This window comes from Leptinotarsa decemlineata, unplaced genomic scaffold (genome assembly GCF_025532065.1).
Source record: "Leptinotarsa decemlineata unplaced genomic scaffold, Ldec_3_MD MMD2_P_RNA_scaffold_6, whole genome shotgun sequence".
NCBI lineage: Eukaryota > Metazoa > Arthropoda > Insecta > Coleoptera > Chrysomelidae > Leptinotarsa > Leptinotarsa decemlineata.
In genome coordinates this window covers 17087434-17107581 of record NW_027412533.1, presented here as the reverse complement: position 1 = coordinate 17107581, position 20148 = coordinate 17087434, and the positions used below count along the sequence as shown (strand labels likewise).

The following is a 20148-nucleotide window of genomic DNA, read 5'->3' as shown; positions in this document are numbered from 1 at the left end:
AAAATGAGCGTTTTATCGCATCAAATTTTTGGCATTTTTCTGACACGATTTTCGCGTCGTTTCTGCATTATTTTTCATAGCGTGTTACAATGCAAATCATATGGGTTTTTGCACGAAATGATGGTTTGAAGAATACGTTTTTTTCATTGCGATTGCTTTGACAAAACTGTACATTTAAACGTATCAAATTTCTGACATTTTTTATGCGATTTTCACGTCAATTCTGCTTCATTCATCGCATTATATTTTTGAAATAAAATACATGTCATTTATGTATGATTTATTACTGAATAATGTCGACTTCTCTGAGTTCATCTAATATAGCTGTAATTTCATTGTCATGTGGCGTATTTCCGGCATCTTTCGAAGCTATAAGCAGCTTTAATCTATCGCATAACTCGTTCGGATCATCCCAATACACATACTCGAAGGGCTTCTCATTATATATCCAACGATGAGTATCGATGGCTTTCGTTTGTAGAGTTCGAAACATAGGTCTCATTATGCCGAACCATTTCCATTTTTGAGTTCCCTTCATGAATCCTCTGGCATTCAGGTGGGATTGTGTTACTTCCAACAAACATTTATTAGAGGCTTGATCCTCCTTATTGAAGTCTTCAGGTTCATCGAGAAAGATCAAATTATATAGCCCTGGAGTTCCTTTGAATGCGAGTCCTTCAGTTGTAATATTACCACGTTTATCAAAGTCAATGTAGTTTCTACCGAAAACTAATTTAACTTTGGAAGAAATTACAGAAGGTTTCTGTCAGGCCTCATCTTTAGATAGTCTGTATGCTAATGCTTCACGTGAATATCCATTTTATTATAAACAAAAACTAGTGTATGATTTATGTAATAGATGAGAAAATATTTACTTTTTTGTCGCTCAACAATCCTTGTCGCAACAATCCTCATTTGTACGAATACAATCACATACTTCATAAATAAAACACATAAAAATATATTTGTTTTTTTCTTTATCCAAAATCTCTCTGCCTCCAAGATACAACAATAAAAAGCTCGGTGGTGTAATTGTTGTGAAATAGAAAAAACTTCGAGCTGTTACATAAGTATTTATTGATTACGTTAAGTAAAATATTAATAATAAATAGATGTAATTTTCTTCAGGAGTTCTTTTAGCTGGTGTAAAAGTCCTTCTGCAGGGCATGGAACACCAAACATATTCCAATTGAATTTTCCTGCTTCAACAATACGTCTTGTGAACTCGTTGTATTTAAAATACGTGTTCTCTCTATAAAAGTACATGTGTCCATCAATGTATCGAAAAGCACCTGTGATGTCTCCTGGAATTCCCGGAAATATATCGGAAATCCGTCCTCTGGTTGTTATTACACTAGGCGTTTCAAAAAATTCCACGTATGATTCATTGTCATACAGTATGTAACCTTTTCCACTATTACTTTGGAATATCACATTTATATCGGATGTAACACGAATTGAAAGATTTTCTTTGATTTCTAGGCTAGGAAATAGTGCCACATAATATTTACGTTTATTTTTATTGAGTGCAATTATGTCGCCTGCTGAATTTTGAAAAATTTGGTTAACAGAAACGTTTTCACTCATATAATCAGCAATGTTCTCTGGTTTCGCAGGTATCAACATCTCATTCAAATCCAGCTTCCATAAATATTTGTTGTAACCTACATATAGTCTATGATTTGGAAATTCTGGAGCTTTTGCCAAAAACATAAAATCGGGGATTTTCACATTGCAAAGGTTTTTTATTTCAGTCTCAAGAGTGTTGGATGTTTTCTTCGTTATTTGCGGAGTATTTGTCGTTGATGTTTTCTTCGTTATTTGGGGAGTATTTGTCGTTGACGTTTTTTTCATTATTTGGGGGTTATTTGTCGTTGGAGTTTTTTTTCTTGAAGTAGAAAGCTGAGTTGTTTTTACTGTGGTGGTATTACGTCGACCATATAAAGATTCAATGGCATTTCCATCATCTATTCCTAATTGAATTGTTTTTTGTTGGTACCAAGGAAACATAATGGAAGTTTCTTGGCTGCTATGCCCCAATCCAAGTACATGCCCAATTTCGTGAGTTAGGGTCATGAGAAAATTTGTACCTTCGTTTCCATCAAGATCCCACGATTCGTCCTTGTCTAAATGAATTTCAGAACATGCATCATTCGAAGGTGGGTAAGCATGAGCTAAAATTCTCCCGGGACCATCAAATTCAGATTGACACATTCCATTACCCATGCAGTCTCGGCAGAATGAATGCCTTCTTTTCACCACTGATATAGTTATATCAGGTTTTTCGGTATTCGTCAAACGAACATACTTGAATTTTAAATTAGAAATATTCTCCCATAAACTGAAGGCTTTTTCAGCATCAAGCCTCATTTTGACAGATGCTTGCGGGAAAGACCATTTGATATATGTTTTGTTCCATTTACCTTGAATCGTGAAAGCGTTTTCAGCAATTACACATCTCGGTCTTTGAAGCAAACTCAGAGTATCAGAATTCAATGTACCATCTATGAGAAGATTATATTTCTCTTGAAAACTAATCATAGTCGATTCAAAATCTGTGAGAGAATTATTGCTTTCGATGTAACCATATCGAAATAGATCCTGCAACATTTCTTCTTTATTCGTTACATTTTCACAAGTAGTGAGGTACGGAAAAAATATGAGTGGCCACCACAACATTTTGAAACAATACTGAATTCCAAAGTCATTTTTTCACTTTTATGTATGGTAGTTGTGAGTATGTGTGGGTGAGATGGTAATGACGCCAGCATGGGGTTACAGAAAAAACATGAAGCACTTAGCTGCAACTTAATTGATAACAATATTTGTTTTTCTTTATTGATGAATTTGGAGACACCCTGTACACATTGAAGTGATGTTTTTAAATGATGAGACACACTGTATATCTCGATGGCAAACATATTTTTGGTGCTTGGTATCGACGGTGTCAAGTAGCTTATCACATTTCCTACTTTATCAATAATACGTGCTAAAAATGAGAATATGCGAAACTGTTTAATATATTTTCATCGACTTGTAATAAAATGAAAACGTGAATATTCAAATGTTTATTATTTGAACAAAATCGACCATTTCTTATTAAATTCCATAATTATTTCTTGTACAACTCTAATCAAAATACATGCTAATATCGTACACACTATAATGAAACTTCTTTAACGTTGTATGCTCTGAAGCAAATTCCACCGTTTTCGTATCAACTTCACGAAGATCTTGGAATGTCAGCCTCAGTTTATATTTGAATGGAGTATTCTTTGGCACTTTGCTTACAAAAACTGCCAACTGGTTGTCATTGACAAATGTTGAACTCATCAATTTCCATTGTGTTCTATTGCATCCATTACCGAAATTATTAGGCTTCACACATATTGTCATGTATTTCACACCCTTTGGTACGTTCACATACAAACCTTGTTTATTATTGCAGTTGAAATTACATACCCAATTGGACTACGGAATTATTCAAAATTATCAAAGTCAACATTACCAACCCCGCCACCTTTGTGCTAGAAGATTTGCAGGGTGCACCTATCAAGAGTGCTTTCTATGGGGAAGAATTGCAAAAAACTGCAAATCCAGATATATATCTCGTGGAGAGAGTATTGAGGAAAAAAGGCAAAAGAATGTATGTTAAATGGTTGGGTTTGGATAACAAACACAACAGTTGGATCGAAAATGTTGATTTTGTATAGAATATTATGGAAAACAAGCACAGTGACATGGTATTGGGAGGGCCTTTTGTGAAGAGATGGTATTCAACAAACACAATATCTGAATACGACCACGTGATCTGAAGGTATAAGAACACATATAAATACACATGGATATTCAGTTTGAAAAATGTCTCTCGATAGTGGTTATGGTAGTGAAGTCGAAGTAATGTGTGATAGTGATGGTGAAGATTATAACGAAACTCTGGGTGCAATAGACAGAGCATTGATGCAGTACGAAATGCCTGCTCGAAACGAATACCAATTACTATTGATGACATTCCCCATGTCATCTTATGTAATTCGATGTGGTCTATAGCACTTTGAAACGATTCAACCTCATTATTCTGTAATATTTTTCCACACCCTCATTGACATTTGACAGTTGCACAAACACCGATCCGTATTGACAGGTATCATAAAACCGGCAACTGTGCGGAATGCTAGACTTCTGTTGAACTGACATGTTTTCTCAGATATATTTTGACGTACCCTGTACACTTCGACGTCATGTTTGTTTTCAATGATGTTTTTTACCAAATCGGTGAGTTCTTTCAATCCCTTTGACAAATCGTTGCCGAAACGTTCAATATCGATTTATCAAAATGATATGACTCCTAGTTTGCGTTCACTCAAATAATACAATTATCTGTAACCACATTTCTGTTTATCGATTATTATCACAGAAAGAAACTTCCGCTGGGATTCCTTCCTAGACATCTGAATCATACGATCAAAAATAAAAGCGAGTTTATTTGTCATACATCAACAAAAATTATGCTCCTGAACGAAATAAATCAAAATTCGTTCACGCGTTTCATTTTATGATTGTGTTTTTAGTGAAAACCTTGTTTTTGGGCCGGCTTTTCACAGCCGTCAGTGACCTCTATATAGACAATCATGTGAAATGACACCACAAGTGTCACACCCAGCTGAAAAAAAAAATGGTGCGAAATTGTATCTACCACATCCCATGACTCATAAGTGTATTCAAATATAGCGATTACATGCTGGAAAATTTGCTCAAAACTGTATCTACCACATCCATGAATCCAAGTATTTCAAATATATCAAAAGTTCAAACAATTACGTACAAATTTTTATGGAAAATTTCTTTTGTATAAATATTTATCACACGTAATTTTTTTTGTAACATTTTGCAAAAAAAAACCAAACTCTATATCAATTTTTTTTTTTGCAAAAATATCACCTTGTATTTTTGAGTACGAAATTTTTGTTTTCGCAAATGTCAGACAAATGCTATCTGAATAGTTATTCTTCTTTGCTGTCAATTACAATTCGAGTCGATTTATAAATTCTGATAGCGTTCGTTGTTTGCGATAATATTTTGCGGTCACTCACTTTCCATTTCAACGGTCAACAATTCGCTTCCATATCAGGTTCTACACATACACACATTCCATATTTTTTTTTATGACGAAGTGGGGGAGTCTTATTTTTTCAAAATCTTTTTTTTGGGGCTCAAATCGACTTAAAACATTATGCCGTCCACTAAATTTCTGCACACACAGCGTATACGAAGGGTATGCTAAATACCATTCTGTCTCAAACGACACCCTATATACATTTTTACCTACAGTTATTCAAGCTGTTGACGGTACCTTAGTTGACGAGACTCTGTGTCTTTCTGACACACATGGAATCGTTACCTCCCTTCCACTCTACTAGTTTAAGTCCACAGTGAGTCCCCATCGCAACCCGCAAGGACTTATTGTGGCTCACATGTTCGAATGGATATGCTTAACTCTAAAAACCTGATTCGGTGCCCAGCGGGTCAATCATATGTAATGCTAATTCGTTATTTTTTCCCCAAAAAGCACTGCTTTTTTCTCTAACCTACACTGATGTCATCACCTTCCTCTCATATTACATCTTTTACACACATCTTCCTAGAGTCAGGGGTATTCCACAAGGTTCCGCTATGAGGTCTGAAGCTCCAAAGCATAAATGAGTCAGAAACGGAGTTTTTTATTAAATGATGAGACACTCTGTACACATTGAAGAATCACAGGCTAAAACGATAGAGCCCCATTGCCATGTTCCTTAAATAAAACACCCTATACACACATATGTTGGGGAATCGCACGCGAAAAGGTCGCGAAAAAAACGGTCGCACACAAAAACGATACAGCCTTGTGACGTATTTGAGATACCCTGTACACACGGGAATCGTTTGCTGAAACGATACACTCCCTGACATTTTACAACCTGTAAACATTGAAATACGCTAAAACGATAGAGCCCCCTACCATGTTCCTTAAATAAAACACCCTGTACACACACACACACACACACACATGTTGGGGAAATAGTCAAAAACGCACGAAAAACGTACGGAAAACGGTAACACGAAAAACGGTCAAAAACGAACGAAAAACGACCGAAAAATACGGAAAACGATCGAAAACGCACGAAAAACGGTTGAAAACGGTCGAAAACGCACAAAAACGGTCAAAACACACGAAAAATACGGTCGCACGCAAAAACGATAGAGTCCCCCTACCTTGTGACGTATTTGAGACACCCTGTACACACGGGAATCGTTCGCTGAACCGATACACCCTCTGACATTTTACACCCTATAAACATTGATTTGCACCCTGTATGACATGTTTTTTCCGCCTCATGTTTTTTTTCTTTAATCCGATTCGTGAGTATGTCATTGTTTTTATAACAGACACTCTTCCAACTCATCAGAACGCGCTTATCAACCACAACCCATATCTACCAACTATTCGCATTCACTTTCAATATACCTCGCTAGCGATGAGATTATACTCAAAAGCTACGATACCAAACGTCCCGCGTTCAACTCCTTAACAAATCTTTTTTTTATAACGTTTTACCTACCCGCTTATTCTGAATTATTCCACAGATCAAATCTCCCGCCACTATGATGCACGCTCTGCGCGTGACAATGGTTCGCCGCTCTATTGGATGCCTGACAACCTGTCTCGCGTGACAATTTAGTTGTAAGCCTGGCTGGTGACGTCACTGTTCTTCACTGGTACACCACGGTTGGATGCCTGGCTGTCTGTCTCGCTCAATCGGGGCCGAGTCTACGAAGTTCGCAGTGTAAGACTTTCCAAAAATATTTTTGTACTTGCTTATACTTACAATATCATTCAATTGGAATTTGGGTATACTTTGTTTTCCTTCAATTCCATTGATACCTTTGAATTTCAATTTTGTTGTTGAATCAACATTGATGGGTGCCATACCTATTGTACGATGAACTTTATTCTTATATCTACTAGTTATAATTGGAAGAATATCAAGCCATTTGTGGTGACCTCTCATCGAAAATTCCTTGTAGAGCCATGCCTTCATTGTACGAATCACTCTTTCTGCTATGGCCGCCTTCTTTGTGCTAAATGTTGAATAATGATTGATATTATATTCTCGCATGAGAGATGAGAAGCTTCTATTAAAAAATTCTTTCTCTTGATCGCTTTGTATATGTTTGGGGGAAAATTTGGCTTCCTTCAGTACATATTTCATTGCATTAGTTATTGTACTACCTGTTTTATCTTCAACTGGCACAGTCCACAGATATTTTGAGTAACAATCAATCACTACAAGTATATATTGGTATCCTTTATTACTTTTTTTGCATAAGGTTGTAGATCAGCTAGATCTATTTGCCATAGATCTGCAAAACCTTTGATGGTGCTTATTCTTCTGCGGAAATTACGTCTTGCAGGTCTATGTAATTCACTAACAACTTGTCGTTTGATATCACTCATTTCATTAGTCATTCTATTTCAATATGATAAAAGAGAAAAAAAATTGATAATGTTACTGCACTGAATGATGATGTGACATAGATCATTACTTGTGGATATATCAATATATTATACCTTCTTCACGTAATTCTTCAATTATTGAAATTATTCCATTATCATGTCCGGTATGTCCAGCTGACTTTGAAGATACCAATAGTCGTAGGCGAGCAACAAACTCTTTCGGTGAATTCCAGTACACATAATTCACAGGTTTAGAATTATATGTTTTCTCCATTTTCACTCGTTTGAGTGCTCCACCAGTTTTACTTTAACTTCTTATTGAATATTGTCGTGAGTCTAATGGAGGTTTGATAACTTCACGAAATTTTTTAGAACTTGTATTTTTAAAACCATTCTTCAGATGATATTGTATATATGGAGCATTCATTATTTTCAATATTTTGGAATATACTTGACGAATTTCTTCATTATCAACATATTGGGGATTCTTTAAAAAGATCATATCATACAATTCTGGACTACCTGCGCATTCATATTTTTCACTTTATTAGCATCCCAAAATGAAATGTTTCCATCTATGAAATGTTTCCATCTTTGAAATGTACCACTAGACTTTCCATTTTCAGCTTTTGTGTAATAGGATCCATACGTACACCAAATGTTCCATCATATGCTGGATTTCTAGATTTTATATTATTCAAATGTTTCACCAAAACATCTTCACCACTTTCATTCATATCAGGTGAGGTGTCAGGATCCAAGGAATCGATGTGGGACGATGATGGTGTTTCGAATAGAGTTGTTTTCATATCGTCTTGAAGTGTGCTCGTGTCACTATTCACAGATGATACACTATCAAAAGATTGATTTCTTCCTATTGGAGTACTCATGGGATAATTTGAAGTAGATTGAACATTTCCACGGTTTGATGATAACACTGCTGATTTAGAAGTAGCGTTTGATGATACAACATTCAATGGTTTCATTATGGGCTCATACAATCTTTCAAGTGTCGTACGATTTTCAATATTATCATTCTTGATAGAATCGAATTTCTGCCTGACAGCTTCTGTTGTGTCTACTAGTTGACATTTTTTGTATTCATTGCCCTTTTTAAATTATAGCTCAGTTCGCTGATGAAGTGACCTCTACAATATTCAGTGATCGAATAATTTTGAATAACAAGATCATGGATATATAAAACTATTATCAAATCCTTTGCGATATCTACCTTCATCTATTTTTCTGTCCTTATCAATGACTAGAAATCCATATTGGTCTTCCCAGCATTTAACACACATCAATTGGAATTGTTTGAATGTTACATTGGATGATACATGATCTGAATAAATATGATGTAAATTCGTCTCATCTTGTTTGAACATTATGATGAAATTGGTATTGTCACGCACTAATTGGTCGAGTACCCGTGAATATGTATGTGCGAGATAAAAACAATCAACGTCCTTATGACGTCCCACACAGACATATGATCTAATAATATCCTGCTTTTCACATATCACATCATCGAAAATGAAAACAGAATTAGGCTTATCGTCGGAGGGTTCCACTATTTCTGCATTATTGCTGAATGTATAAAAACCTAATCCTTTTATAGGTTCCAAAACCTTTCGCAAGTACTGATATTTAGGTTGATTGAGTGATTTCGAATAGAGATACACATTTCTAAATCTCAGTACTTCTGGATGTTTTAATAGTCATATTATTGCATTTGTCTTTCCACAATTTGAAGGTCCTATAATGAGTCCTCGAACTGATGATGGAAGTAGTGGACCATGTCTGAATACCCTTTGTCCATTCAATCCACACCCAAATTTCTCATCTAGATTATCTACAGCAAACTTTTTTTTTGTTTTACAATGCGCATCGTGCCGTGGTTGGAGACTATATAAATGTTATTAGCTTATTCATTTCAATGTGTACCATCAAACGATACGGACGTATTGAAAGTGATCGTAAAATTGAAAGAGGTTGTGGTTTTGTTAATGATTTAATAAACAAACTTCTTTTAGAATTACATCTACCCGGAGGTTATCATTACTGTGGACCGGGTACAAAATTGAAACAACGTTTAGCTCGCAACGATCCTGAAATCAATAAATTAGATATTGAATGCAAAAAACACGATATTCAATATTCTAAGCATCCATCCGATCTTGCAGTAAGACATTTAGCCGACTAAGAACTTGAATACAGCGCTTGGGATAGGGTTAAATCGAAGGACGCGAGTATTGGGGAAAGAGCAGCTGCATTACTTGTCACCAACATTATGAAAGCAAAAAGACATATGGGCATGGGTTGTAGTACCAATAAGAAAAAATGTAAGAGGAAACAAACGAAGAAAAATAAAATTAGAAAAGTTGCATTTGGTGCTGGGATAGTCCATAAAGTGCGAAATGTATTGAAGAAAGCTGTTGGGAATCAATTTGTGACGAATAATAGCAAAAAAGCTATCACTGTGGCATTGCAGGCGGCACGTAGATACCTCAAAGCTGCCGGTGGAAAGAAGAAAATCCGCACACCACGCATAATTCCTATTCCCAAAATCGGTGTACTTTTGCCATTGATACCAATTTTTGCTGGATTATCCGCACTAGGAAGTTTGGCGGGAGCCGCAGCTGGTATTACCAAGGCCGTGAATTCGGCAAGAGCCAGCAGAGCGGATTTAATGGAAGCCAATCGTCACAATAAAACCATTAGGTAGCATTAGGCAAACGCGGAAGTGGAATATATCTCAAACCATACCATAAAGGTTTAGGACTATATTTAAAACCATACAAAGCCACAAACAAAACAAAATACTAATTGAACCCCTACCTCAGAGGCCTCTTACTGATCTCGATCTCAGTTATTATGCACAAAAAATGAAAATTCCACATTTTCGTGGTGTTTTTATGCGTGACAGATTACCATCTTCAGGTCCAAAACAAAACGAGACAGATATTGTTAATTTAGATGGAATAAGTGGACCAGGAACACATTGGGTGGCATATAAAAAATGTGGGAAAGAAGTCGCATATTTCGATAGTTTTGGAGATCTACCCCCACCATTGGAATTGACTCGATTCTTTCGAAAATGTTCGAATGTAAAAATCATATATAACTATGATCGTCAACAGAAATTTAATACAGTTCTGTCACTTTTGCTGACAGTTTCACTCTGAATAATTTTTTAAATAAAAATGGATACAACACCAAAACTGGATCGGGAGGCTATCAAGGGAATGGGGTTTTCACTTAGAATGTTTTCAAAATATGGTACCTTGAAAAAAATGGATAAAGTGATCCTTGCACATATGTTCAAGGAAGTGATACTTGCATGTGTTGCACATGAGATTGCATATGTTTGGGAAAAGTTACCTGAACATCTACAAGATGACATCGATATAATGAAACATAGATATTGTTATGAACACCACCCTGATCAAAATTCAGATTCGGATATTAATGATGATCCTATACTTCGAAAATCTATGTGTTGTATTTATAATATAGAGAATATGAATATTGGTATCAATAAAAATGATACTTATTACAATTCAACACCTTCCAAAAAGTGTAAATTGTCTCAAATGTGCTGTTGCTGTGTACAACAATAAATTGAAATGTGCTTCAAAATATTCATCAGTCATGTCACGAAAGTTCGAGCTGTCGGGACAAGTGTCTTGAGTGCGGATTTTTTTCCACCAATTGAATTGGATAGGAACAGTCGTTATGGACTAGGACTTTTGGGATTCTATGGATGCAATACAATCAATAATATAACTGAAGCTAATAATTCAGTGAGTTTTAGAATCAGTAATGACAACTCATCGATACCCCAAAAGTTTACAATTGAAATTCCATGTGTTGCTTAAGAAATAGAAGAGATCGATACTGTCATACAGAAACATATCATGTTCAGATCATTTCATGATAAAAAACCAACTGATATCGTTGCAGATGATATTTTCTATCTACACGCCAATAATAATACATTCAAATGTGAAATGCGATCCAAATATGCAATTGATCTGACACATCCAAATTCTATAGCAGAAATGATGGGGTTCGCTCATGGCATATTTCCACCAAATCAGATACATGAATCCTCATTACCAATAAACATTACAACTGTGAGACTTATCCGCTTACATTGCAATATAATATCTGGTTCATATATAAATGGTGAAGAATCCCACATTCTTTTCTCATTCGATATTGATGTTGAACCTGGCTACAATCTTACTAAAGAACCACACAGTATTATATATATGCCTGTCAGTCCAGAAGGTCGTCAATTGATTCACAACATTACGGTGCGTATTTTGGATGAAAAAAATAACCCTATCGATTTTGGAAGTGAAGAAGAGATTTTCATTATTTTGGAATTGACGAAAATCGAATAACTATTGTTATGGGTTTCATTTACAATAGACAAAATCGTATTGAACCAAACCAAAACAAGCTGCACTATCAAAAAGAAAAGTGTGCATAAAAAGGAGCTCATTCCACAAGTGTATGCTAAACAGTTAGCACATAACGCTCTGTCTGTGAGTGATCTTAAATTTTTGGAATCGATTGGGTTGAAAGTGTGAAAATAACAATGGTGCTCGAAACAAACAGTGAAAAGTTGAATATATTCGATGAACCAGTGCTCGATCATTCTCTCATACGTTCACATTAACACATATATAAGCCCTACGGATCACCGCTATTCAGGAATTCGGATGAAATTAGAATTGCAATCAATAATCAAGATGTTATACTAGATATTGCCGAGAGCTTCATTTACATAGAAGGTGAATTCACACCGAAAGATGTAGCGAAAACATGCTATCTCTCGAATAATGCAATTGCATTTCTCTTTGATGAAATTCGATACGAAATGGGTGGTGAACAAGTAGCTGTTGTTAAAAAACCTGGGATAACATCTACAATGAAAACCTTGATATCATTTGGAAAATCACATGCTAACACATTATTGACACCTGGCTGGGGATTTTTACAATTGAAACAAGATATCTTGGATACAAATAGTCACGATTTTAGTGCTGGAGATTACAAAAAAATCATCTTGAATGCCAAACAGGAATTGATTATTGCTCGATCATTCAAAAACTCTTATATAGGTGAGGTTGATGCTGATTTGGAAATAAATAAAATCGAATGGAAAATAAGACATATTGTACCAGATGATAAACACAAGCTCAAACTTATGAGTAGAATAAACAAAAGCGGTCTGAATGCCAAATTCAAGTTGGCTTATCGCATGTGAGACCTCTTTGAACTACCATCATTACGTGGGACTTCTTCAGACATAGGGGCCATCAAAACAACTAACGCTCTGGAAACTCCTCGTTTTGTCATCATCGTATTCCAAAGTACTACCACATCTGAAGATAGAACACAGGATATTACAAAATTCACAACTGCTGATATCAATAGTATTCGAGTATACTTGAATTCTGAAGTTTATCCATATGAGCGTTGGAATTTGAATTTCGTTAAAAAACTTGATGCTTCTGCTTATTATGCTTTTGAGAGTTTCCAGCGAAGTTATTATGATGAAGATATGAGTGAACTTCTGATGGACATTGGACAATTTAGAGAGAATCCACTATTCGTCATCGATTGTTCCCATCAACCGAATGCAACAAAATCATCAACTATTGATATGAAGATTGAGTTTGAGACGAGAAAGACCAAGTTTCCAGACAACACTAAAGTATATGCATTAATTTTGCATGATACAGTTTTAACATACAATGCATTGGATGGTTCAGTTCACAGCTGATATTGACACTCTTTAAATTATTGATACTATTTCATTTTTCCACTCTATCATGTACTGTTTTATGATTTTTTTTTCATTTGTAACTGACTTATATCATGTATTGTAATGTTTTCCTAATCCATATATATCATATTTATTGTTTTGTAATCATTTTCCATTGTATATAATAAGATTTGAATAAATAAAATATGAAAAATAATACAAAGTTTTTTATTTGACATTATTTATGATTTACAGGAACATACAGACTATCTAAAATAACTTCTTCCTCATAGTTATCATTTTCGCGACCATCTTCAATTTCCTCTCGATTTTCATCATTCAATTCAAAGTGATGAATAATCCATTCTGGCAAGTATGGTTGGAGGCTATACAGGAATCTTCTCAGGTTCAGTTCAATCATAACGTCACAAAGTTGCCATAGTTCCAATTCATTATCCAAACATTTGTTACAAACTTCTGCACCACTCCGATAGTTCTCAACATCACGAAGACATAATTCAATTTGTTTTTCATCATAGCATGAACTCATATCATTAACGCTTGCATGTTCGGCTCCATCACCCAACACTTTCAATTTAGACGAGGAATGTTGAACCGATGATTTGAGATCTACAACATTGACCCAATCTTGACTTACATATTGCATCCACATCTTTGAATGGTGGAACTGAAATCAAATAAAAAAAAACAATTAGCAACCTCCAACTTGTTTCCATGATATAATACCCACATTCTATTTGTACTTATAAAGTGAGTGTATTCAACTAAGTTAGTAATGTTTATATTTCCATATAATCATCATCTAAATTATCTAATATATGAATATTATTAAAACAAAAAGAAATTCACTATACATAATTACTATTATTATTCAATCATATTGAATTTGACTAGAGATCGCGTTTTCATACCTGCAAAACTTTGCGGACTCTAACCTGAATACACCATCGTATATTTACCTCCCGATGAGTTGATACAAGTTATATCGTCATCACTGAATTGCAACGAAATACGTTTTGGTAGCCATGTTTCAAATAATTTATCATTGCTCACATCTTCCAAAGTTAATAAAATTGATTTTCCAAACCTTGTAGAATAAGTTGACATATTCTTAATTATATATACTTCATCAATTGATAATGATGATAAAGTCTTCTGCTCTAGTATTCCAACCTCCTGTACAATTGAATTATTGATTTTATTTAAGTCTACTTTTGAAACGGACATGATGAAAATATGTATGAAAATATAAACAAATTCCAACAGCAAAATACTTTCACCGTCTTCCTTCTATTACGAACTGAATAACACTCTACCAATTGCTTACTGCTGCAGATATATTCGTCTACTGATTTCATAGTGTGCCAGGCATTTCTTTTATGTTGAACAGCGCGAGTCACCCCCACCATGAAACCGTGAAAGGTTCACATTGCTAGTTGCTACCCACTAGAGATGCCTGACGTCACAGCCAAGCCCACCTCCCAACTGGATGCGATAACAGATGTCGATACGAACAGGCAGTGGTCGTTGTTCGGAGAGGGCAGACGTTAGCACAATCCTCGACCGCCTGCGTGTCACCATCGATAGCGAGGCTAGAGCGATGCGTTACGTCACAGCCTTCACTGCATCGAGAGAGGTGAGGGTACACCGATGAATACGCATTACTCAGCCACACGTCGTGCAGTGAACTTGCTCTCTTACCGTTGAACGGTTGCTGCTGCTGTGACGTCACACCACTACTAACTTGGTGGCCTCACACCGATGGAGCATTCATTACTTGGAGGATCTTCGAAGTATGCAGACGTATGTTTGTACATAGACAATTACATGATGAAATCCTGTACCGTGCATTCTCACACACACAAACACAAAATCTCATATGAAAAAAAATTCTGAACGATCCATGCACCAGACACTTCAAGGTCAGATCGCCTTGACTTCAGTAATCAACAACAAAAAAAGCAATTAATACGTCATAGTGGTCTGAGAGGCCGGAATTCGGCTGTATACATCTACTTCCATCTGTAAAACGGAGAGTCCTTCAACTGAAAAACTTAAGGAATGGGGAAATATTATAATTAGGATAAACTATATTCTACAGAAATAGGTAGGTACCTACTCCTCCGGCATACCTAATAGAAGAATTAGCTTGTTATATTTCTTAGTCTATCAATTTCATTGATGGCGTCATCATTACATGGCCGTCTTCGTTAATTTCGAACGGTCTAATTCTTCTATTGAAGTGACCACGTACGCTTGGCCGGCAACGAACAACTTTGAACCCAAGTACATAACAGCGTGGTCAATCGTACTACCCTGCATTTTGTCAACTGCCCAGTACAAAACAATTGGCAACATTCTACGTTCAGCTGTACCATGGCCAAATTTAGCTGGAAATTGCACAGATTTCTGTTGAATAACGTGGATCCCACCTTTGCCGAAGTCGATACGGACTGATGGAATGTCCATGTCATACATTTGTGCTTTCGGAAAACAGGCTTGTACAGTTCACAAAATGCAGGGTAGTAGATTGACCACGCTGTTGTATACTGGAAGAAAGTCCTCCTGAAACAGCTACTTTCATATAAACAATGAATTACACGAAACAAAAAAATTCTTTCGGAACAAATACTTCTATATGAACACTGAATTATACAAAAGATACTTTTCTCTACTCAGTTTGTATTTCAAACATTCGTTGTGGAATAAAAATCAGATATCATTCATATGAGTTCTACTTTGACTGAATGGTAATAAATTGCACTTACATGGAACACTGTCACCCTCACTGATATACACCGATGTTTCGCCTCAAGACACTTCAAGGCTTTTCAGTGCCAAATTAGATAACATTATAGAAAATACACACAATTCATTCATGAATTACGATTTTTTAATGTCACGGAATAAGCTTGATCTGCTTATGTCATCGATGACATCGTAATGACATTCATTCACCTATTCGATTTAATCCCAGCCAAGAGGAATCTTATTTGAATTGAAGGGGTTATATTTTCAGGAGTGATTAATTTTTGGGAAAGAAAGTTTTTGGCTTTCTACTACTCCATCTTGATACAAAAAAAAGGGATGAGGGAATCTTCCCAAAAATTAATCACTCCTTAAAATATAACCCCTTCAATTCAAATAAGATTCCTATTGGCTGGGATTAAATCAAATAGGTGAATGAATGTCATTACGATGTCATCGATGACATAAGCAGATCAAGCTTATTTCGTGACATTAAAAAATCGTAATTCATGAATGAATCGTGTGTATTTTCTATAATGTCATCCAATTTGGTACTGAAGAGCCTTGGGGCAAGTGTCTCAAGGCGAAACATCGTTGTATACCAGTGAGGATGACAGTGTTCCATGTGAGTGCAATTTATTACCATTCATTCAAAGTAGAACTCATATGAATATCTGATTTTTATTCCACAACGAATGTTTGAAATACAAACTGAGTAGAAAAAAGTATCTTCTGTATAATTCAGTGTTCATATAGAAGTATTTGTTTCGAAAGAATTTTTTTCTTTCGTGTAATTCAATGTTTATATGAAAGTAGCTGTTTCAGGAGGACTTTCTTTCAGTTTGTGTCTGGAAGTTACTTCTTTGCATGATCTACACATTCATGTATAGAGTTACTTATTTTCAAATTGGAAAATTCCCTCATCCCTTTTTTTTGTATCAAGATGGAGTAGTCGGTCGGTAGCCAAGCGGTTCGGCGTGGGTGATTTGTTCACTCACTCGAATTGACTGCCGTGTTGGTCGGTGGTTCAAGCCCTAGTCTGAACGATCGATCTTCACTTGCTATCGTCCAACCCGTGTTAGAAATGACACGTTGAAAGGTAAGACCTCGTTAATCCTTAGCTCGCACAAGTTTCGACTTCTGAGGGTTGTCATTCGTAGGGGTGCGACAGCAGGTTGACGGAAAAACAGATTTTTTTTAAACAGAGTAGAAATGTTTGGTTTTTTCTAGTAATACTTCCATTTGGTCAAGATTCTTATTCACGCTCCTTTTGTTACTGTGAAGTATTTTGATATCTACACTAGTATTTTCACTTTAACTGTTTCAATATGGAAGTCTCTGAGATATTCATTCATACTTTCAGTAATATTCACCAATAATATAGTTGATCACATGGAAACATCAATAGAAACATATTTTGGATAAAAGTTTCGACATTTGTAAGGAATTAAGTCGTACAAAGATGGGTGGAAGTCTGCAAGATGCCCAATGTAGATTCCACAACTTTATCCATCCCATTCTTGATCATTGACGTTTCTGTCATCGAAGTTTGTGTCGACGGTAGAGAACAACAGCTCACGTGCGATCCATTCTACTTCTGACCTCAAGGGGCTAGGAACTGAAAAAGCTCCCGGTGTGAATGGGTAATAGGTAGGTGATGAACGCTTTCGTATAGAAGCGAGAGACGTGAAGCTCTCCATGTGAAAAAGTCCTTATGGTATCATCTGTAAACCATGATGGGTACCTACGCATATCAATTATTTTATGAGGGAGAGATTTTTCAAAAATAATAAACAAGTTCCTTCCTAACTCATTAACAGCCCTATTGACATTAGTACACTCCAACACGTTATTCCATGACGTTTGCTGAAGTAATTGTTACATGAGTGAGTAATTAGCTTCCTGAAATTGTTTGTACTGTGACAAATTAATGAATCCAAATTTATTTGCAACAATATTTTACTAATTACGACCTGATTTATTTATTACAAAACTTAGCAACTAACGCTTAATTCATTTCGACTATTATTTGAATTTCTTGTTTAGCCGCTCGATACACTTTCTGATACACTTCTGTTCTTTGTGAATCGGTTACACATTTTCTGAAAAGGAACTGTTTTATTAAAACTGGCATATATACTAGTAATGCTGAATACAGTTACGGTATGCTAAATACAGTTACGGTATTAAGCATTAATTAATATCCAATTGAGAATTCATGCCTGTGTTTGTGTGTTGAAGATTTTTTCAAGCATCTGATGAATCCATGAATCCAATTCAATTCAAAAAATCTCAACAGCAATTGTCATTTTGACATTCCGATACTATATATAAACTACAAACACATACCGCGGAAAAATATAATTTGCTTTGGTTGGCACCAGAATAATATTTGAAAATGTTGAAAGATTGAACAGTAAACTTCCAACGGAAGGGAATGGAATACAAATATCAAATAGTCGATATAATGTCACATCCTTTTTGTAGCTGGGAAAAGAGTAATTTCGATATATTGCCACATCCTTTTTGCAGCTAGAAAAAGAGCATTTTCCATTTCAAGTTTCGTTGAAACACATCGGTTTATTTATTCACAAACATCTATTATTCATTGGCACATATTCGTTTCAGTGGCAGTTGGAAATTGCTTTATGTCTTTTGTGGAAAAGGATAAGCGTATCGCTAGACTGATGACAGAAAATCTATTTTGTTTTTCATTTGTCAGTAGAATAACAATTTTCATATCCCCCAGTAGTTATTGTTCATATTTTCCTTATTTTCTATAGAGTCGAATCATATGGACACTGTTTATGCATTTTATCCCACAAAATTTCAAAAGGGTCGTTATTCTGTCTGTAGAAACGATTGATGTTTCAGATCCCTCTGTGATTTTTTGAATTCATCATACATATCAAGCATTATCCTCTTCATACAGAAGCCTTTTCCTGATGTTCCTATGATACTTGCTTCAGTTCGATAAAAACATTTTTTAAACTCATTATACTTCGAAATTTTCAGAATAATCAATCTATGAAGTGTTAGTAGATCGATTCCGTGTTTCTACCCTTTGGGAGAGTTGCCTGTTACGCTAATGCATATCAAAGGATAAAAAGTAGCTGATTCACGAGTACGAACTGATAACAACTGAGAAAAAAGGCTACGAGGCGACAAGTGGAATTGGAGAGTGTGGTATGGTCGATCGTACAGAATGCGTTTAATATATATTGATTGTGGTTGCGGGATATTTCTATTAAAATATTATAGTAAATAGCTTACTGTTATTTTTATTATTACTACAGAAGGATCCCAGAAATATTCCTCTTTCATTTCCAAAAATAAATATTATTATGAATAAAAATTCAGTAACTTCGCTCCAAAGTGCGTATGGAAATCAATAAACGAAATCCTTTATAATAAAAAAAATCATGGAAATGATGAAGTCAAATATATATCCAATGATGGAAAAAATTGAAAATCTACAAGATATTTGTGAAAGTTTAAAATTTTGTTACTGTTGGTGCATATTTATCATCTTGTGTTCCTATTTCTACTCAAGATTGTTCAGCAGTCAATCAAAATTATCGTCTATGTATCTCAAGCCTACCGCACCAGTAAATTAGTATGTTCAATCCAGGATTCGATGGAATAAAAATTGTTCAAGAAGTTGAATCAGAATTAGCACCACTGATAATGCTAAAATTGCCAAAGTGAAACCTTTATTTAAAACAGGTGAAAAAGACCAAATGACGAAATATAGACCAATTTCAGTTTAACCAGTTTTATCTTAAATTATTGATGAATCAGTACACTCTAGATTGTTTGAATATTTGAAAAAGACAAAATTATTATATGATGGGCAATACGGATTAAAAAAAATTGTGATTACAGCTAGATTTAGATTCAAACAAAAAATATGGCGTTCTTTCATTTGACCTGAAAAAAGCATTTGATACTATGGACCATAAAATGCTCCTGAAAATAATGCATAATATTGGTATCAGAGGTTAAGTTTATAAGTGGTTTTAAAATTGTTTAATGAAAACGTCTATATCGTCGACATAATTAGTGCGAAAAATAATGTGGGGTACTGCAAGGATCAATACTT

The 20148-nt window shown here is 35.3% G+C and overlaps 1 long non-coding RNA gene across 3 annotated transcripts in view; it reads left to right on the top strand.

Annotated features, from left to right (window-relative positions):
* Positions 1-19318, top strand: part of LOC141480182 (uncharacterized) — a 33636-nt gene extending 14318 nt beyond the window's left edge. The window contains exons 3-4 of one of the 3 annotated variants that reach the window (XR_012464220.1): positions 6628-6827; positions 19062-19318. This is a non-coding gene — a long non-coding RNA (uncharacterized lncRNA). Of the gene's footprint in view, positions 1-3448; positions 4067-6627; positions 6828-19061 lie in introns of those variants that run through there. The other 2 variants (XR_012464221.1, XR_012464222.1) reach the window with 2 other exon arrangements.
* Positions 19319-20148: the final 830 nt, after the last annotated feature.